The sequence below is a fragment of the Chiloscyllium plagiosum genome, unplaced genomic scaffold (assembly GCF_037043375.1).
Source record: "Chiloscyllium plagiosum isolate Xiang-an unplaced genomic scaffold, Cpla_swu_hap1 HiC_scaffold_18, whole genome shotgun sequence".
NCBI lineage: Eukaryota > Metazoa > Chordata > Chondrichthyes > Orectolobiformes > Hemiscylliidae > Chiloscyllium > Chiloscyllium plagiosum.
Genome location: NW_028270156.1, coordinates 36,551,633 through 36,573,988, shown reverse-complemented (window position 1 = coordinate 36,573,988; position 22,356 = coordinate 36,551,633). Strand labels below are relative to the sequence as shown.

Genomic DNA, 22,356 nt, shown 5'->3' with positions numbered 1-22,356 from the left:
CCCTCTCCGTCATCCATTCATTCATTCACTTCGGCAAATGATTCTCCTGCAAAACTGTGCAACACTTGAACTCTCATTCTAACTTCTCTCATGCTGTCGCTACCAGAGAGAAAGAAAGAGGCAGCAAGACTGGCATTTCCATGATGCCACAATCAAGTTGACCAACAGCCCATTTTTCCATCTCCTCACTTCCGAGTATGAGGTCTTAGACAAGACAGCGAGAAATAATAGCAGCCGAGATGCACGTTATTTCCAAGAACGGGGGCCTTACTGGCCTCACTTTACAACTGGCGGTGGTCCAAGTGGCAGATCGGTTAGAAGAAAGTTCTCTGTTCCTCTCTGCTGCGATTCTCGCACGCCACTTGAATGCCACCGGTATTCAGTCTTCTGCTTCCCACTCTAATATTGAAAACATATCTTGGCCATTGCTGGAATGGAGCAATATAGTAGCAGAGGTGTAATTTGTTCAAGGGTTCTATCACACAAAATCATGCGACTGCCTTCCCTTACAGTCACAAGAGCATGTAACATAGAAGCTTCCGCAACAGATGTTGAACCATTGCTACTGAACCACCAACAATGCCTACCACTCCATACCACAAATACACTTTTGAAAATCAGATCACAGCACTGTGTTCCTGCTCCCAGTTTATAAGCAGAATCTGAAACTTGAGGACCTAGCACAGAAAGTAGGACAGTGCTGGTCTGAAGCTGCAGAAGGGCTTCTGTGGCGCTGCTTGGAATCGTTGGGCTGAACCATATTTCAGAGTTCAGCAGTCATCCTAGCCAAGTATGCTGTCACGGTCACAGACGTGATTGGCATTTGTATAGACGGCTGTGTGTCAAAGAAGAAAATCAGTGCGTTCATCAACCAGAAACCTTGTATGAACTGGGATATCCATTGCCTACTGAAGACCGGGCAGGTGGCATTCAAATTGAATGACTCAGACTTTCATAAGAATTCTGGATACAACCTCTGCAAGGCTATTACAGATGCCAAGAGGCAGTACAGGACTATGTTAGGTACCCAAACTAACCAAATGGACACCCATCGCCTGTCACAAGGCCTACACAGCATAACAGGATGCAAATTGAAGCAGAACAGAATAGCGGAGAAAAACACAGCCTTCCCTGATCTTTTTACAATCCGTTCAAACAGAATGCCAGTGGAATGATACCACCTGCCCCCAACAACCCCAGATCCTCATATTCCTCCAGTCACTGCTGCAGATGTCAGATCGCCTTCTTGAGAGTGAACCCAAGGAAAGCAACTTGTCCGGATGGAGTCCCCAGCCATGCACTTAGATCCTGTGCAGACCAGCTAGCGAGAGAACTTTCTGACATCTTTAACCCCTCGTTGTTACAATCTGAAGTCCCCAACTGCTTCCATTATTCCGGTACCAAAGAAAGCACATGCAATGTGTCTCAATGACTACCGCCTGATGCCTCTGACTTCCATAGTTACAAAGTCCTTTGAGAGGTTAGTCATGGATCACATCAACCCTAGACCCCCAGCCTGCCTCAATCCCTTGCAATCTGCCTACCAGTGCAACAGGTCCACGGTAGATGCCATTTTTCTCATCCTGCACTCATTCGACGAACATCTGAATAATACAGATACCTGTGTCAGGCTTCTACTTATTGATTACAGCTCCACCTTCAACATTATAATACCAACCAAACTAACCTCCAAACTCTGAGACCTAGGTCTTGGGTCTGCTATCTGCAACAGGATCCTCAACCTCTTGATCCATAGACTGCAGTCAGTAAAGAAAGATAACATCACCTCCTCTGCGATGCGCCTCAACACCGGCGCCTCCCAAGAATACGTACTCAAGCTCCTACTGCACTCCCTGTACACTCGGGACTGTGTGGCACAATTTCATCCGAATGCCATTTACAAGTTCACTGAAAACACTACCATTGTATGACAGATATCAGACAGCATACAGAAAGAAGATAGGATGCTTGATCTTATGATGCAAAGATAACAATCTCTCCTCCAAAGTGGTGGGCAAAACTAAGGAGCTTGATCATCGACCTCCGGAAGAAAGAAGAACAACATGACCCCACTTATATCAATGGAGCTGAGGTGGAGAGGTTCGATAGCGTCAAATTCCTTGGAGTGATGATAACCAGCAACCTGCACTGAACCTCCCACAGAGGTGTGATAATCAAGAAGGCACAACAATGCCTCTTCTTCCTCTGAACGCTTATGAAATTCAGCATGTCTGTAAGGACCCTCACTAACTCTTATAGATGCATCATAGAAAGCATTCTACCCAGCTACATCATGGCTGGTACAGTAATTGCTCTACCCATGGCCATAAGAACCTACAGAAAGTTATGTGAACAGCCCAGACAATCACACAAGCCATGGACTCCCTCTACGTATACTGTAGTTCCAGAATGGCAGCTAGCGTCAACAGTGACACCTCCAATCCTGGTATTAATCTCTTCCAACCTCTTCCATCACGCAGAAGATACAAAAGCTTAAACGCACATACCAGTGGGTTCCAGAACAAATTTTTACCCGCTGTTATTCGTCTGTCGAATGGGTCTCTCAAATTTCAAATCTAATGGCGATCTCTTTTTGTCCTCTCCTTGCAGCCATAACTTTCTCTGCCTTGCTCTGTTCAATCACCCTATGATCTGCTTATTCTGTACACAAAACACAACTTTCAACTGCACTTAGGTATGTGTGACAACGATAAATCACATCAAATCAAGTGCAACAGCCTGCTCGACTTACACAGTGACTGCAGTGGAGCTGTTGTCACCACTTGCAACTGACAAAGTCCAGCTGCATACATGACATGGATAAACAAACAGCATTAACATTTTGCGTCTGAAATGTTTTCTTCAGAACTGAACAGTCTTGGAATTTAAACATTTTTATGCTGTTGAGAGAGGGGGAGAAACATTAAGTAGAATAAATGGTAATGGTGCTCAGAGCAGGAGACAAAAAGAGTGGTAATGTTAGTAAAAGTGAGATGGAAATGTAAAATGCATGGAGATACTAGGTGCAAAAGAGAGAAAGAAAATCTATTCTGTTGAGAGTGAAACAACACGATACATTTTTTTTTAAAAAAGCAATGGAGGTGAAGGAAGGAGTCAGTTTCTAAACCAACTGGAGGGGTAGATGTCATGCTGTGAAGTTTGTTGACTCAATGTTCAGGGCTAGCATAGGGAGATGTGACATGAAAATGTGATGTTGTTCCTCCAGTTCACATTGAACATTAATACAACACTATAGCACACCCAGGATGGGAATTTTAGCATGGGAACATGATGGTTTAAGTGAAAAGGCAAACAACTGGCTGGTGAGTGTCATAATTAGGGATTGGGCACAGGTATGACATCATCGATATATCAGAGAAAGAGTTGTTGGTAGTCTCGGAATAGAAACACAACAAGGCATGTTTCACATACTGAGTTGAGAGTGTGATGCTGGAAATGCACAGCTGGTCAGGCAGCATCCGAGGAGCAGGAGAATTGACATTCAGGCATAAGCCCTTCATCAGGAATGAGAAGTTCTCATCTTTTCCATGTTCCAAATACCAACAAAGGCACAAGCATAGCCTGGGACATATGTGGTTGTCTATACTTTGAGTGTTGTCATCTTGAGGTTGTACAGGACATGAGTGAGACCTAGGATGGGGGAATTTCAAGAACAGGGGATATATTTTTAAGGTGAGAGGAGGGAGATTTTAAAAAGACATGAGGGGCAATTTATTTTTACACAGAAGGTGATTCACATGTGGAATGAACTTCCTGAGGAAATCCTGAATGTTGAGCACAATTGCAAAGTTTAAAAGACACCTAGGTAAATATATGAATAGCAAAGGTTTGGAGAGATAGGAGTAGACATTTTTTCCTAGATTTGCTTAAGAAATGTTGTAAGGAGAAAGCCGGGAACTATTGGCCTGTCTGACTTTGGTTGTGGGTAGATTGATGGAGGTGATTTTAAAACATAAACTTTATGGACATTTAGAGAGACATAAATTGATTCGGGATAGTCAGCGTGGCTTTGTGTGAGAAAAATAATTTCTCACAAACATGCTTGCAGTTTTGAAGAAGTTACCAAAACGATTGATGAAGGCAGAACAGTAGATATTGTTTACTTGGACTTTAGTAGAACTTTTGACAAGGTTCCACATTATAGACTAATTAGTAAAGTTAGGTCACAAGATTGAGCTTGCCAATTGGACGCATTATTGGCTTAATGGCAGGAGAAAGAGACTAGTGGTTGAGGGTTGCTTTCAGATTGAAGGCCTGTCACCAGAGTGTTCCACAAGGTTCGGTTCTGGGAAATCTTTTGTTTGTCATCTATATGAATGATTTGGATGAGCATATAGAAGGCATGGTTAGTCAGCTTGCAGACAGCACCAAAAGTGGTAGCGTAGTAGCCAGTGAAATAGGTTTCCTAAGATTACAAAGGGATCTTGTTCAAATGGGTCAATGGGTTCAAAAATGGCAGATGGTGTTCATTCTGGATAAATGCAAGGTATTGCATTTGGGTTCAACAAATAAGGGTAGGACACATAGGGCACAACCAAAAGTAGGGCCTTGGTTGTGTTTATACACAAGTCGTGTTGGTAGAACAGAGAGGCCAATGGGTTCAGGTACACCATTCCTTGAAGTTTCCATCACATATAGACAGGGTGGTTCAAGAGACATTTTGCACGCTGTGCCTTCATTGCTCAATCCTTTGAGTATAGGCGTTGAAAAGTCACGTTGTGTTTGGGCAGGACATTGGTGAGACATCTTCTGGAATATAGTGTTCAGTTCTGTTTGCCAAGTAATAGGAAGGATATTTTTAAGCTGGAGGAATTCAGAAGAGGTTTACTGGATTTTGCCAGGTATGGAAAGTTTGAGCTGTAAAGAAAGGCTGGATAGACTGGGTAGGAACAAATTACTGCAGATGCTGGAATCTGTAACAGGAAACAAAAAGTGTTGGAGATCACAATGGTCGATGGAGAGAAAGCAAGCTCGTGTTATGAATCTCGATGAATCTACATCAGAGCTGAAGTGAAGTGAAGCGATAGGCTGGAACCTTTTACACTGGAGAGTAGCAGGTCAAGTGGAAACCTTATGGACGTTTATAAAATAAAATAATGAAGGGTATAGATAGGATGAAGAGTAGTTGTCTTTTTCCTCGGATGGGGGATTTCAGGAGAGGGGGCACATTTTAAGGGCAGAAGTGCGAGAGTTAAAAAAGACATGGATCTGGACCAGTAGCAGTGAGCTACGGCGAGTTTAGTTTGAGATTATGTTCGGCACAGAGTGATTTGGCTGAAGGGTTTGTTTCCGTACTGCATGACTCGATGACTCTCTCTGAAACTGCGTCCACCTGTTGTCTTTGCAGCAATGTCTGCAGTGGAGCTGTTGCTGCCGTTTGAACTGAAGGCAACTGAGGGAAGCGTCACGCGATCGCAGGGGGCTGTGGCGCGCGCCTGTAATCCCGCTGCTGGGAGGCTGAGGCTGTCGGATGACTTGAGGTTAGGAGTTCTGGGCTGTTGTGGTCTGTGTCGATCGGGTGCCCACACTCAGGGCAGTGTCCACATGGTGCTCCTCGGGGAACTCGGGTGTACCAGGTGTGCTGCAGAGGGGTGAACCGGCCTAGGTCGGAAACGGAGCAGGTCAAAGCCCCCGCACTGCTCAGTAGTGGGATAGCACCTGTGAATGGATGCAGCAGTGCAGCCTGACCAATACAGTGAGACGCAGTCTTTTACACCATTCTTTACCTTGCGGCATTCCCATCTTTTGCCATCAGTGCAAACAATCTCGATGTCTCAATCCTGCTTCCTTCCTTCCCCACTCACTCCCTCCACCCCCTACGCCCGCCACGTTTATTCACTCTCACGATAACCAATCTTTACAAAGTCAACAACAAATCCACACATTTTACAACAACCGAATCTCTCTACAAGTCCTCCACACTCACCCAAACACACTCTCTCAGTCATTACCTCACACTTCCCACACTGCCCTTTTCTCCCTCTCCTCAATATTCACTTCTCTTTTACTGCTCCCTGCTGTTCACAGCACCTACTGTTCTGAGAAAATCTCCACTTTACACAATCCTACCAGCCACGGCCAGCAGAGAGCGCAAAACTCTCTTCATTTTCCTGCCCGAATTCTCCATTGCTCACATTGCCGAAACTTCCATTGCAACCACCAAGCGTTCAAGCTGCCTCCCGGCTCTTTCCCCTCTCCGTCATCCATTCATTCATTCACTTCGGCAAATGATTCTCCTGCAAAACTGTGCAACACTTGAACTCTCATTCTAACTTCTCTCATGCTGTAGCTACCAGAGAGAAAGAAAGAGGCAGCAAGACTGGCATTTCCATGATGCCACAATCAAGTTGACCAACAGCCCATTTTTCCATCTCCTCACTTCCGAGTATGAGGTCTTAGACAAGACAGCGAGAAATAATAGCAGCCGAGATGCACGTTATTTCCAAGAACGGGGGCCTTACTGGCCTCACTTTACAACTGGCGGTGGTCCAAGTGGCAGATCGGTTAGAAGAAAGTTCTCTGTTCCTCTCTGCTGCGATTCTCGCACGCCACTTGAATGCCACCGGTATTCAGTCTTCTGCTTCCCACTCTAATATTGAAAACATATCTTGGCCATTGCTGGAATGGAGCAATATAGTAGCAGAGGTGTAATTTGTTCAAGGGTTCTATCACACAAAATCATGCGACTGCCTTCCCTTACAGTCACAAGAGCATGTAACATAGAAGCTTCCGCAACAGATGTTGAACCATTGCTACTGAACCACCAACAATGCCTACCACTCCATACCACAAATACACTTTTGAAAATCAGATCACAGCACTGTGTTCCTGCTCCCAGTTTATAAGCAGAATCTGAAACTTGAGGACCTAGCACAGAAAGTAGGACAGTGCTGGTCTGAAGCTGCAGAAGGGCTTCTGTGGCGCTGCTTGGAATCGTTGGGCTGAACCATATTTCAGAGTTCAGCAGTCATCCTAGCCAAGTATGCTGTCACGGTCACAGACGTGATTGGCATTTGTATAGACGGCTGTGTGTCAAAGAAGAAAATCAGTGCGTTCATCAACCAGAAACCTTGTATGAACTGGGATATCCATTGCCTACTGAAGACCGGGCAGGTGGCATTCAAATTGAATGACTCAGACTTTCATAAGAATTCTGGATACAACCTCTGCAAGGCTATTACAGATGCCAAGAGGCAGTACAGGACTACGTTAGAGACCCAAACTAACCAAATGGACACCCATCGCCTGTCACAAGGCCTACACAGCATAACAGGATGCAAATTGAAGCAGAACAGAATAGCGGAGAAAAACACAGCCTTCCCTGATCTTTTTACAATCCGTTCAAACAGAATGCCAGTGGAATGATACCACCTGCCCCCAACAACCCCAGATCCTCATATTCCTCCAGTCACTGCTGCAGATGTCAGATCGCCTTCTTGAGAGTGAACCCAAGGAAAGCAACTTGTCCGGATGGAGTCCCCAGCCATGCACTTAGATCCTGTGCAGACCAGCTAGCGAGAGAACTTTCTGACATCTTTAACCCCTCGTTGTTACAATCTGAAGTCCCCAACTGCTTCCATTATTCCGGTACCAAAGAAAGCACATGCAATGTGTCTCAATGACTACCGCCTGATGCCTCTGACCTCCATAGTTACAAAGTCCTTTGAGAGGTTAGTCATGGATCACATCAACCCTAGACCCCCAGCCTGCCTCAATCCCTTGCAATCTGCCTACCAGTGCAACAGGTCCACGGTAGATGCCATTTTTCTCATCCTGCACTCATTCGACGAACATCTGAATAATATAGATACCTGTGTCAGGCTTCTACTTATTGATTACAGCTCCACCTTCAACATTATAATACCAACCAAACTAACCTCCAAACTCTGAGACCTAGGTCTTGGGTCTGCTATCTGCAACAGGATCCTCAACCTCTTGATCCATAGACTGCAGTCAGTAAAGAAAGATAACATCACCTCCTCTGCGATGCGCCTCAACACCGGCGCCTCCCAAGAATACGTACTCAAGCTCCTACTGCACTCCCTGTACACTCGGGACTGTGTGGCACAATTTCATCCGAATGCCATTTACAAGTTCACTGAAAACACTACCATTGTATGACAGATATCAGACAGCATACAGAAAGAAGATAGGATGCTTGATCTTATGTTGCAAAGATAACAATCTCTCCTCCAAAGTGGTGGGCAAAACTAAGGAGCTTGATCATCGACCTCCGGAAGAAAGAAGAACAACATGACCCTACTTACATCAATGGAGCTGAGGTGGAGAGGGTCGATAGCGTCAAATTCCTTGGAGTGATGATATCCAGCAACCTGCACTGAACCTCCCGCAGAGGTGTGATAATCAAGAAGGCACAACAATGCCTCTTCTTCCTCTGAACGCTTATGAAATTCAGCATGTCTGTAAGGACCCTCACTAACTCTTATAGATGCATCATAGAAAGCATTCTACCCAGCTACATCATGGCTGGTACAGTAATTGCTCTACCCATGGCCATAAGAACCTACAGAAAGTTATGTGAACAGCCCAGACAATCACACAAGCCATGGACTCCCTCTACGTATACTGTAGTTCCGAAATGGCAGCTAGCGTCAACAGTGACACCTCCAATCCTGGTATTAATCTCTTCCAACCTCTTCCATCACGCAGAAGATACAAAAGCTTAAACGCACATACCAGTGGGTTCCAGAACAAATTTTTACCCGCTGTTATTCGTCTGTCGAATGGGTCTCTCAAATTTCAAATCTAATGGCGATCTCTTTTTGTCCTCTCCTTGCAGCCATAACTTTCTCTGCCTTGCTCTGTTCAATCACCCTATGATCTGCTTATTCTGTACACAAAACACAACTTTCAACTGCACTTAGGTATGTGTGACAACGATAAATCACATCAAATCAAGTGCAACAGCCTGCTCGACTTACACAGTGACTGCAGTGGAGCTGTTGTCACCACTTGCAACTGACAAAGTCCAGCTGCATACATGACATGGATAAACAAACAGCATTAACATTTTGCGTCTGAAATGTTTTCTTCAGAACTGAACAGTCTTGGAATTTAAACATTTTTATGCTGTTGAGAGAGGGGGAGAAACATTAAGTAGAATAAATGGTAATGGTGCTCAGAGCAGGAGACAAAAAGAGTGGTAATGTTAGTAAAAGTGAGATGGAAATGTAAAATGCATGGAGATACTAGGTGCAAATGAGAGAAAGAAAATCTATTCTGTTGAGAGTGAAACAACACGATACATTTTTTTTTAAAAAAGCAATGGAGGTGAAGGAAGGAGTCAGTTTCTAAACCAACTGGAGGGGTAGATGTCATGCTGTGAAGTTTGTTGACTCAATGTTCAGGGCTAGCATAGGGAGATGTGACATGAAAATGTGATGTTGTTCCTCCAGTTCACATTGAACATTAATACAACACTATAGCACACCCAGGATGGGAATTTTAGCATGGGAACATGATGGTTTAAGTGAAAAGGCAAACAACTGGCTGGTGAGTATCATAATTAGGGATTGGGCACAGGTATGACATCATCGATATATCAGAGAAAGAGTTGTTGGTAGTCTCGGAATAGAAACACAACAAGGCATGTTTCACATACTGAGTTGAGAGTGTGATGCTGGAAATGCACAGCTGGTCAGGCAGCATCCGAGGAGCAGGAGAATTGACATTCAGGCATAAGCCCTTCATCAGGAATGAGAAGTTCTCATCTTTTCCATGTTCCAAATACCAACAAAGGCACAAGCATAGCCTGGGACATATGTGGTTGTCTATACTTTGAGTGTTGTCATCTTGAGGTTGTACAGGACATGAGTGAGACCTAGGATGGGGGAATTTCAAGAACAGGGGATATATTTTTAAGGTGAGAGGAGGGAGATTTTAAAAAGACATGAGGGGCAATTTATTTTTACACAGAAGGTGATTCACATGTGGAATGAACTTCCTGAGGAAATCCTGAATGTTGAGCACAATTGCAAAGTTTAAAAGACACCTAGGTAAATATATGAATAGCAAAGGTTTGGAGAGATAGGAGTAGACATTTTTTCCTAGATTTGCTTAAGAAATGTTGTAAGGAGAAAGCCGGGAACTATTGGCCTGTCTGACTTTGGTTGTGGGTAGATTGATGGAGGTGATTTTAAAACATAAACTTTATGGACATTTAGAGAGACATAAATTGATTCGGGATAGTCAGCGTGGCTTTGTGTGAGAAAAATAATTTCTCACAAACATGCTTGCAGTTTTGAAGAAGTTACCAAAACGATTGATGAAGGCAGAACAGTAGATATTGTTTACTTGGACTTTAGTAGAACTTTTGACAAGGTTCCACATTATAGACTAATTAGTAAAGTTAGGTCACAAGATTGAGCTTGCCAATTGGACGCATTATTGGCTTAATGGCAGGAGAAAGAGACTAGTGGTTGAGGGTTGCTTTCAGATTGAAGGCCTGTCACCAGAGTGTTCCACAAGGTTCGGTTCTGGGAAATCTTTTGTTTGTCATCTATATGAATGATTTGGATGAGCATATAGAAGGCATGGTTAGTCAGCTTGCAGACAGCACCAAAAGTGGTAGCGTAGTAGCCAGTGAAATAGGTTTCCTAAGATTACAAAGGGATCTTGTTCAAATGGGTCAATGGGTTCAAAAATGGCAGATGGTGTTCATTCTGGATAAATGCAAGGTATTGCATTTGGGTTCAACAAATAAGGGTAGGACACATAGGGCACAACCAAAAGTAGGGCCTTGGTTGTGTTTATACACAAGTCGTGTTGGTAGAACAGAGAGGCCAATGGGTTCAGGTACACCATTCCTTGAAGTTTCCATCACATATAGACAGGGTGGTTCAAGAGACATTTTGCACGCTGTGCCTTCATTGCTCAATCCTTTGAGTATAGGCGTTGAAAAGTCACGTTGTGTTTGGGCAGGACATTGGTGAGACATCTTCTGGAATATAGTGTTCAGTTCTGTTTGCCAAGTAATAGGAAGGATATTTTTAAGCTGGAGGAATTCAGAAGAGGTTTACTGGATTTTGCCAGGTATGGAAAGTTTGAGCTGTAAAGAAAGGCTGGATAGACTGGGTAGGAACAAATTACTGCAGATGCTGGAATCTGTAACAGGAAACAAAAAGTGTTGGAGATCACAATGGTCGATGGAGAGAAAGCAAGCTCGTGTTATGAATCTCGATGAATCTACATCAGAGCTGAAGTGAAGTGAAGCGATAGGCTGGAACCTTTTACACTGGAGAGTAGCAGGTCAAGTGGAAACCTTATGGACGTTTATAAAATAAAATAATGAAGGGTATAGATAGGATGAAGAGTAGTTGTCTTTTTCCTCGGATGGGGGATTTCAGGAGAGGGGGCACATTTTAAGGGCAGAAGTGCGAGAGTTAAAAAAGACATGGATCTGGACCAGTAGCAGTGAGCTACGGCGAGTTTAGTTTGAGATTATGTTCGGCACAGAGTGATTGGGCTGAAGGGTTTGTTTCCGTACTGCATGACTCGATGACTCTCTCTGAAACTGCGTCCACCTGTTGTCTTTGCAGCAATGTCTGCAGTGGAGCTGTTGCTGCCGTTTGAACTGAAGGCAACTGAGGGAAGCGTCACGCGATCGCAGGGGGCTGTGGCGCGCGCCTGTAATCCCGCTGCTGGGAGGCTGAGGCTGTCGGATGACTTGAGGTTAGGAGTTCTGGGCTGTTGTGGTCTGTGTCGATCGGGTGCCCACACTCAGGGCAGTGTCCACATGGTGCTCCTCGGGGAACTCGGGTGTACCAGGTGTGCTGCAGAGGGGTGAACCGGCCTAGGTCGGAAACGGAGCAGGTCAAAGCCCCCGCACTGCTCAGTAGTGGGATAGCACCTGTGAATGGATGCAGCAGTGCAGCCTGACCAATACAGTGAGACGCAGTCTTTTACACCATTCTTTACCTTGCGGCATTCCCATCTTTTGCCATCAGTGCAAACAATCTCGATGTCTCAATCCTGCTTCCTTCCTTCCCCACTCACTCCCTCCACCCCCTACGCCCGCCACGTTTATTCACTCTCACGATAACCAATCTTTACAAAGTCAACAACAAATCCACACATTTTACAACAACCGAATCTCTCTACAAGTCCTCCACACTCACCCAAACACACTCTCTCAGTCATTACCTCACACTTCCCACACTGCCCTTTTCTCCCTCTCCTCAATATTCACTTCTCTTTTACTGCTCCCTGCTGTTCACAGCACCTACTGTTCTGAGAAAATCTCCACTTTACACAATCCTACCAGCCACGGCCAGCAGAGAGCGCAAAACTCTCTTCATTTTCCTGCCCGAATTCTCCATTGCTCACATTGCCGAAACTTCCATTGCAACCACCAAGCGTTCAAGCTGCCTCCCGGCTCTTTCCCCTCTCCGTCATCCATTCATTCATTCACTTCGGCAAATGATTCTCCTGCAAAACTGTGCAACACTTGAACTCTCATTCTAACTTCTCTCATGCTGTAGCTACCAGAGAGAAAGAAAGAGGCAGCAAGACTGGCATTTCCATGATGCCACAATCAAGTTGACCAACAGCCCATTTTTCCATCTCCTCACTTCCGAGTATGAGGTCTTAGACAAGACAGCGAGAAATAATAGCAGCCGAGATGCACGTTATTTCCAAGAACGGGGGCCTTACTGGCCTCACTTTACAACTGGCGGTGGTCCAAGTGGCAGATCGGTTAGAAGAAAGTTCTCTGTTCCTCTCTGCTGCGATTCTCGCACGCCACTTGAATGCCACCGGTATTCAGTCTTCTGCTTCCCACTCTAATATTGAAAACATATCTTGGCCATTGCTGGAATGGAGCAATATAGTAGCAGAGGTGTAATTTGTTCAAGGGTTCTATCACACAAAATCATGCGACTGCCTTCCCTTACAGTCACAAGAGCATGTAACATAGAAGCTTCCGCAACAGATGTTGAACCATTGCTACTGAACCACCAACAATGCCTACCACTCCATACCACAAATACACTTTTGAAAATCAGATCACAGCACTGTGTTCCTGCTCCCAGTTTATAAGCAGAATCTGAAACTTGAGGACCTAGCACAGAAAGTAGGACAGTGCTGGTCTGAAGCTGCAGAAGGGCTTCTGTGGCGCTGCTTGGAATCGTTGGGCTGAACCATATTTCAGAGTTCAGCAGTCATCCTAGCCAAGTATGCTGTCACGGTCACAGACGTGATTGGCATTTGTATAGACGGCTGTGTGTCAAAGAAGAAAATCAGTGCGTTCATCAACCAGAAACCTTGTATGAACTGGGATATCCATTGCCTACTGAAGACCGGGCAGGTGGCATTCAAATTGAATGACTCAGACTTTCATAAGAATTCTGGATACAACCTCTGCAAGGCTATTACAGATGCCAAGAGGCAGTACAGGACTACGTTAGAGACCCAAACTAACCAAATGGACACCCATCGCCTGTCACAAGGCCTACACAGCATAACAGGATGCAAATTGAAGCAGAACAGAATAGCGGAGAAAAACACAGCCTTCCCTGATCTTTTTACAATCCGTTCAAACAGAATGCCAGTGGAATGATACCACCTGCCCCCAACAACCCCAGATCCTCATATTCCTCCAGTCACTGCTGCAGATGTCAGATCGCCTTCTTGAGAGTGAACCCAAGGAAAGCAACTTGTCCGGATGGAGTCCCCAGCCATGCACTTAGATCCTGTGCAGACCAGCTAGCGAGAGAACTTTCTGACATCTTTAACCCCTCGTTGTTACAATCTGAAGTCCCCAACTGCTTCCATTATTCCGGTACCAAAGAAAGCACATGCAATGTGTCTCAATGACTACCGCCTGATGCCTCTGACTTCCATAGTTACAAAGTCCTTTGAGAGGTTAGTCATGGATCACATCAACCCTAGACCCCCAGCCTGCCTCAATCCCTTGCAATCTGCCTACCAGTGCAACAGGTCCACGGTAGATGCCATTTTTCTCATCCTGCACTCATTCGACGAACATCTGAATAATATAGATACCTGTGTCAGGCTTCTACTTATTGATTACAGCTCCACCTTCAACATTATAATACCAACCAAACTAACCTCCAAACTCTGAGACCTAGGTCTTGGGTCTGCTATCTGCAACAGGATCCTCAACCTCTTGATCCATAGACTGCAGTCAGTAAAGAAAGATAACATCACCTCCTCTGCGATGCGCCTCAACACCGGCGCCTCCCAAGAATACGTACTCAAGCTCCTACTGCACTCCCTGTACACTCGGGACTGTGTGGCACAATTTCATCCGAATGCCATTTACAAGTTCACTGAAAACACTACCATTGTATGACAGATATCAGACAGCATACAGAAAGAAGATAGGATGCTTGATCTTATGTTGCAAAGATAACAATCTCTCCTCCAAAGTGGTGGGCAAAACTAAGGAGCTTGATCATCGACCTCCGGAAGAAAGAAGAACAACATGACCCTACTTACATCAATGGAGCTGAGGTGGAGAGGGTCGATAGCGTCAAATTCCTTGGAGTGATGATATCCAGCAACCTGCACTGAACCTCCCGCAGAGGTGTGATAATCAAGAAGGCACAACAATGCCTCTTCTTCCTCTGAACGCTTATGAAATTCAGCATGTCTGTAAGGACCCTCACTAACTCTTATAGATGCATCATAGAAAGCATTCTACCCAGCTACATCATGGCTGGTACAGTAATTGCTCTACCCATGGCCATAAGAACCTACAGAAAGTTATGTGAACAGCCCAGACAATCACACAAGCCATGGACTCCCTCTACGTATACTGTAGTTCCGAAATGGCAGCTAGCGTCAACAGTGACACCTCCAATCCTGGTATTAATCTCTTCCAACCTCTTCCATCACGCAGAAGATACAAAAGCTTAAACGCACATACCAGTGGGTTCCAGAACAAATTTTTACCCGCTGTTATTCGTCTGTCGAATGGGTCTCTCAAATTTCAAATCTAATGGCGATCTCTTTTTGTCCTCTCCTTGCAGCCATAACTTTCTCTGCCTTGCTCTGTTCAATCACCCTATGATCTGCTTATTCTGTACACAAAACACAACTTTCAACTGCACTTAGGTATGTGTGACAACGATAAATCACATCAAATCAAGTGCAACAGCCTGCTCGACTTACACAGTGACTGCAGTGGAGCTGTTGTCACCACTTGCAACTGACAAAGTCCAGCTGCATACATGACATGGATAAACAAACAGCATTAACATTTTGCGTCTGAAATGTTTTCTTCAGAACTGAACAGTCTTGGAATTTAAACATTTTTATGCTGTTGAGAGAGGGGGAGAAACATTAAGTAGAATAAATGGTAATGGTGCTCAGAGCAGGAGACAAAAAGAGTGGTAATGTTAGTAAAAGTGAGATGGAAATGTAAAATGCATGGAGATACTAGGTGCAAAAGAGAGAAAGAAAATCTATTCTGTTGAGAGTGAAACAACACGATACATTTTTTTTTAAAAAAGCAATGGAGGTGAAGGAAGGAGTCAGTTTCTAAGCCAACTGGAGGGGTAGATGTCATGCTGTGAAGTTTGTTGACTCAATGTTCAGGGCTAGCATAGGGAGATGTGACATGAAAATGTGATGTTGTTCCTCCAGTTCACATTGAACATTAATACAACACTATAGCACACCCAGGATGGGAATTTTAGCATGGGAACATGATGGTTTAAGTGAAAAGGCAAACAACTGGCTGGTGAGTGTCATAATTAGGGATTGGGCACAGGTATGACATCATCGATATATCAGAGAAAGAGTTGTTGGTAGTCTCGGAATAGAAACACAACAAGGCATGTTTCACATACTGAGTTGAGAGTGTGATGCTGGAAATGCACAGCTGGTCAGGCAGCATCCGAGGAGCAGGAGAATTGACATTCAGGCATAAGCCCTTCATCAGGAATGAGAAGTTCTCATCTTTTCCATGTTCCAAATACCAACAAAGGCACAAGCATAGCCTGGGACATATGTGGTTGTCTATACTTTGAGTGTTGTCATCTTGAGGTTGTACAGGACATGAGTGAGACCTAGGATGGGGGAATTTCAAGAACAGGGGATATATTTTTAAGGTGAGAGGAGGGAGATTTTAAAAAGACATGAGGGGCAATTTATTTTTACACAGAAGGTGATTCACATGTGGAATGAACTTCCTGAGGAAATCCTGAATGTTGAGCACAATTGCAAAGTTTAAAAGACACCTAGGTAAATATATGAATAGCAAAGGTTTGGAGAGATAGGAGTAGACATTTTTTCCTAGATTTGCTTAAGAAATGTTGTAAGGAGAAAGCCGGGAACTATTGGCCTGTCTGACTTTGGTTGTGGGTAGATTGATGGAGGTGATTTTAAAACATAAACTTTATGGACATTTAGAGAGACATAAATTGATTCGGGATAGTCAGCGTGGCTTTGTGTGAGAAAAATAATTTCTCACAAACATGCTTGCAGTTTTGAAGAAGTTACCAAAACGATTGATGAAGGCAGAAGAGTAGATATTGTTTACTTAGACTTTAGTAGAACTTTTGACAAGGTTCCACATTATAGACTAATTAGTAAAGTTAGGTCACAAGATTGAGCTTGCCAATTGGACGCATTATTGGCTTAATGGCAGGAGAAAGAGACTAATGGTTGAGGGTTGCTTTCAGATTGAAGGCCTGTCACCAGTGTTCCACAAGGATCGGTTCTGGGAAATCTTTTGTTTGTCATCTATATGAATGATTTGGATGAGCATATAGAAGGCATGGTTAGTCAGCTTGCAGACAGCACCAAAAGTGGTAGCGTAGTAGCCAGTGAAATAGGTTTCCTAAGATTACAAAGGGATCTTGTTCAAATGGGTCAATGGGTTCAAAAATGGCAGATGGTGTTCAATCTGGATAAATGCAAGGTATTGCATTTGGGTTCAACAAATAAGGGTAGGACACATAGGGCACAATCAAAAGTAGGGCCTTGGTTGTGTTTATACACAAGTAGTGTTGGTAGAACAGAGAGGCCAATGGGTTCAGGTACACCATTCCTTGAAGTTTCCATCACATATAGACAGGGTGGTTCAAGAGACATTTTGCACGCTGTGCCTTCATTGCTCAATCCTTTGAGTATAGGCGTTGAAAAGTCATGTTGTGTTTGGGCAGGACATTGGTGAGACATCTTCTGGAATATAGTGTTCAGTTCTGTTTGCCAAGTAATAGGAAGGATATTTTTAAGCTGGAGGAATTCAGAAGAGGTTTACTGGATTTTGCCAGGTATGGAAAGTTTGAGCTGTAAAGAAAGGCTGGATAGACTGGGTAGGAACAAATTACTGCAGATGCTGGAATCTGTAACAGGAAACAAAAAGTGTTGGAGATCACAATGGTCGATGGAGAGAAAGCAAGCTCGTGTTATGAATCTCGATGAATCTACATCAGAGCTGAAGTGAAGTGAAGCGATAGGCTGGAACCTTTTACACTGGAGAGTAGCAGGTCAAGTGGAAACCTTATGGACGTTTATAAAATAAAATAATGAAGGGTATAGATAGGATGAAGAGTAGTTGTCTTTTTCCTCGGATGGGGGATTTCAGGAGAGGGGGCACATTTCAAGGGCAGAAGTGCGAGAGTTAAAAAAGACATGAGGGGCATCTTTTTTTCCATAGAGGGTGGGGGTTAGCCAGTGGAATGAAGTTCCTGAGGAACTGATGGATGTGGGCACCGTTACAATGTTTAAAAGATATTTGGGTAAGTACATGAAAAGAGAAAGTTTGGATCTGGACCAGTAGCAGTGAGCGACGGCGAGTTTAGTTTGAGATTATGTTCGGCACAGAGTGATTTGGCTGAAGGGTTTGTTTCCGTACTGCATGACTCGATGACTCTCTGTGAAACTGCGTCCGCCTGTTGTCTTTGCAGCAATGTCTGCAGTGGAGCTGTTGCTGCCGTTTGAACTGAAGGCAACTGAGGGAAGCGCCACGCGATCGCCGGGGGCTGTGGCGCGCGCCTGTAATCCCGCTGCTGGGAGGTTGAGGCTGCCGGATGACTTGAGGTTGGGAGTTCTGGGCTGTTGTGGTCTGTGTCGATCGGGTGCCCACACTCAGGGCAGTGTCCACATGGTGCTCTTCGGGGAACTCGGGTGTACCAGGTGTGCTGCAGAGGGGTGAACCGGCATAGGTCGGAAACGGAGCAGGTCAAAGCCCCCGCACTGCTCAGTAGTGGGATAGCACCTGTGAATGGATGCAGCAGTGCAGCCTGACCAATACAGTGAGACGCAGTCTTTTACACCATTCTTTACCTTGCGGCATTCCCATCTTTTGCCATCAGTGCAAACAATCTCGATATCTCAATCCTGCTTCCTTCCTTCCCCACTCACTCCCTCCACCTCCTACGCCCGCCACGTTTATTCACTCTCACGATAACCAATCTTTACAAAGTCAACAACAAATCCACACATTTTACAACAACCGAATCTCTCTACAAGTCCTCCACACTCACCCAAACACACTCTCTCAGTCATTACCTCACACTTCCCACACTGCCCTTTTCTACCTCTCCTCAATATTCACTTCTCTTTTACTGCTCCCTGCTGTTCACAGCACCTACTGTTCTGAGAAAATCTCCACTTTACACAATCCTACCAGCCACGGCCAGCAGAGAGCGCAAAACTCTCTTCATTTTCCTGCCCGAATTCTCCATTGCTCACATTGCCGAAACTTCCATTGCAACCACCAAGCGTTCAAGCTGCCTCCCGGCTCTTTCCCCTCTCCGTCATCCATTCATTCATTCACTTCGGCAAATGATTCTCCTGCAAAACTGTGCAACACTTGAACTCTCATTCTAACTTCTCTCATGCTGTCGCTACCAGAGAGAAAGAAAGAGGCAGCAAGACTGGCATTTCCATGATGCCACAATCAAGTTGACCAACAGCCCATTTTTCCATCTCCTCACTTCCGAGTATGAGGTCTTAGACAAGACAGCGAGAAATAATAGCAGCCGAGATGCACGTTATTTCCAAGAACGGGGGCCTTACTGGCCTCACTTTACAACTGGCGGTGGTCCAAGTGGCAGATCGGTTAGAAGAAAGTTCTCTGTTCCTCTCTGCTGCGATTCTCGCACGCCACTTGAATGCCACCGGTATTCAGTCTTCTGCTTCCCACTCTAATATTGAAAACATATCTTGGCCATTGCTGGAATGGAGCAATATAGTAGCAGAGGTGTAATTTGTTCAAGGGTTCTATCACACAAAATCATGCGACTGCCTTCCCTTACAGTCACAAGAGCATGTAACATAGAAGCTTCCGCAACAGATGTTGAACCATTGCTACTGAACCACCAACAATGCCTACCACTCCATACCACAAATACACTTTTGAAAATCAGATCACAGCACTGTGTTCCTGCTCCCAGTTTATAAGCAGAATCTGAAACTTGAGGACCTAGCACAGAAAGTAGGACAGTGCTGGTCTGAAGCTGCAGAAGGGCTTCTGTGGCGCTGCTTGGAATCGTTGGGCTGAACCATATTTCAGAGTTCAGCAGTCATCCTAGCCAAGTATGCTGTCACGGTCACAGACGTGATTGGCACTTGTATAGACGGCTGTGTGTCAAAGAAGAAAATCAGTGCGTTCATCAACCAGAAACCTTGTATGAACTGGGATATCCATTGCCTACTGAAGACCGGGCAGGTGGCATTCAAATTGAATGACTCAGACTTTCATAAGAATTCTGGATACAACCTCTGCAAGGCTATTACAGATGCCAAGAGGCAGTACAGGACTATGTTAGATACCCAAACTAACCAAATGGACACCCATCGCCTGTCACAAGGCCTACACAGCATAACAGGATGCAAATTGAAGCAGAACAGAATAGCGGAGAAAAACACAGCCTTCCCTGATCTTTTTACAATCCGTTCAAACAGAATGCCAGTGGAATGATACCACCTGCCCCCAACAACCCCAGATCCTCATATTCCTCCAGTCACTGCTGCAGATGTCAGATCGCCTTCTTGAGAGTGAACCCAAGGAAAGCAACTTGTCCGGATGGAGTCCCCAGCCATGCACTTAGATCCTGTGCAGACCAGCTAGCGAGAGAACTTTCTGACATCTTTAACCCCTCGTTGTTACAATCTGAAGTCCCCAACTGCTTCCATTATTCCGGTACCAAAGAAAGCACATGCAATGTGTCTCAATGACTACCGCCTGATGCCTCTGACTTCCATAGTTACAAAGTCCTTTGAGAGGTTAGTCATGGATCACATCAACCCTAGACCCCCAGCCTGCCTCAATCCCTTGCAATCTGCCTACCAGTGCAACAGGTCCACGGTAGATGCCATTTTTCTCATCCTGCACTCATTCGACGAACATCTGAATAATACAGATACCTGTGTCAGGCTTCTACTTATTGATTACAGCTCCACCTTCAACATTATAATACCAACCAAACTAACCTCCAAACTCTGAGACCTCGGTCTTGGGTCTGCTATCTGCAACAGGATCCTCAACCTCTTGATCCATAGACTGCAGTCAGTAAAGAAAGATAACATCACCTCCTCTGCGATGCGCCTCAACACCGGCGCCTCCCAAGAATACGTACTCAAGCTCCTACTGCACTCCCTGTACACTCAGGACTGTGTGGCACAATTTCATCCGAATGCCATTTACAAGTTCACTGAAAACACTACCATTGTATGACAGATATCAGACAGCATACAGAAAGAAGATAGGATGCTTGATCTTATGATGCAAAGATAACAATCTCTCCTCCAAAGTGGTGGGCAAAACTAAGGAGCTTGATCATCGATCTCCGGAAGAAAGAAGAACAACATGACCCCACTTATATCAATGGAGCTGAGGTGGAGAGGTTCGATAGCGTCAAATTCCTTGGAGTGATGATAACCAGCAACCTGCACTGAACCTCCCACAGAGGTGTGATAATCAAGAAGGCACAACAATGCCTCTTCTTCCTCTGAACGCTTATGAAATTCAGCATGTCTGTAAGGACCCTCACTAACTCTTATAGATGCATCATAGAAAGCATTCTACCCAGCTACATCATGGCTGGTACAGTAATTGCTCTACCCATGGCCATAAGAACCTACAGAAAGTTATGTGAACAGCCCAGACAATCACACAAGCCATGGACTCCCTCTACGTATACTGTAGTTCCAGAATGGCAGCTAGCGTCAACAGTGACACCTCCAATCCTGGTATTAATCTCTTCCAACCTCTTCCATCACGCAGAAGATACAAAAGCTTAAACGCACATACCAGTGGGTTCCAGAACAAATTTTTACCCGCTGTTATTCGTCTGTCGAATGGGTCTCTCAAATTTCAAATCTAATGGCGATCTCTTTTTGTCCTCTCCTTGCAGCCATAACTTTCTCTGCCTTGCTCTGTTCAATCACCCTATGATCTGCTTATTCTGTACACAAAACACAACTTTCAACTGCACTTAGGTATGTGTGACAACGATAAATCACATCAAATCAAGTGCAACAGCCTGCTCGACTTACACAGTGACTGCAGTGGAGCTGTTGTCACCACTTGCAACTGACAAAGTCCAGCTGCATACATGACATGGATAAACAAACAGCATTAACATTTTGCGTCTGAAATGTTTTCTTCAGAACTGAACAGTCTTGGAATTTAAACATTTTTATGCTGTTGAGAGAGGGGGAGAAACATTAAGTAGAATAAATGGTAATGGTGCTCAGAGCAGGAGACAAAAAGAGTGGTAATGTTAGTAAAAGTGAGATGGAAATGTAAAATGCATGGAGATACTAGGTGCAAATGAGAGAAAGAAAATCTATTCTGTTGAGAGTGAAACAACACGATACATTTTTTTTTAAAAAAGCAATGGAGGTGAAGGAAGGAGTCAGTTTCTAAACCAACTGGAGGGGTAGATGTCATGCTGTGAAGTTTGTTGACTCAATGTTCAGGGCTAGCATAGGGAGATGTGACATGAAAATGTGATGTTGTTCCTCCAGTTCACATTGAACATTAATACAACACTATAGCACACCCAGGATGGGAATTTTAGCATGGGAACATGATGGTTTAAGTGAAAAGGCAAACAACTGGCTGGTGAGTGTCATAATTAGGGATTGGGCACAGGTATGACATCATCGATATATCAGAGAAAGAGTTGTTGGTAGTCTCGGAATAGAAACACAACAAGGCATGTTTCACATACTGAGTTGAGAGTGTGATGCTGGAAATGCACAGCTGGTCAGGCAGCATCCGAGGAGCAGGAGAATTGACATTCAGGCATAAGCCCTTCATCAGGAATGAGAAGTTCTCATCTTTTCCATGTTCCAAATACCAACAAAGGCACAAGCATAGCCTGGGACATATGT

The 22,356-nt window shown here is 44.6% G+C and overlaps 3 non-coding genes across 3 annotated transcripts; all 3 read left to right on the top strand.

The window, feature by feature from the left end:
* The first annotated feature begins 5,435 nt into the window (after positions 1 to 5,435).
* On the top strand, positions 5,436 to 5,733 carry LOC148146913 (signal recognition particle RNA). The gene has a single exon (XR_015760271.1).
* Positions 5,734 to 11,646: 5,913 nt separating this feature from the next.
* On the top strand, positions 11,647 to 11,944 carry LOC148146912 (signal recognition particle RNA). The gene has a single exon (XR_015760270.1).
* Positions 11,945 to 17,985: 6,041 nt separating this feature from the next.
* LOC148146911 (signal recognition particle RNA) lies at positions 17,986 to 18,283 on the top strand. The gene has a single exon (XR_015760288.1).
* The last annotated feature ends 4,073 nt before the right edge of the window (positions 18,284 to 22,356 follow it).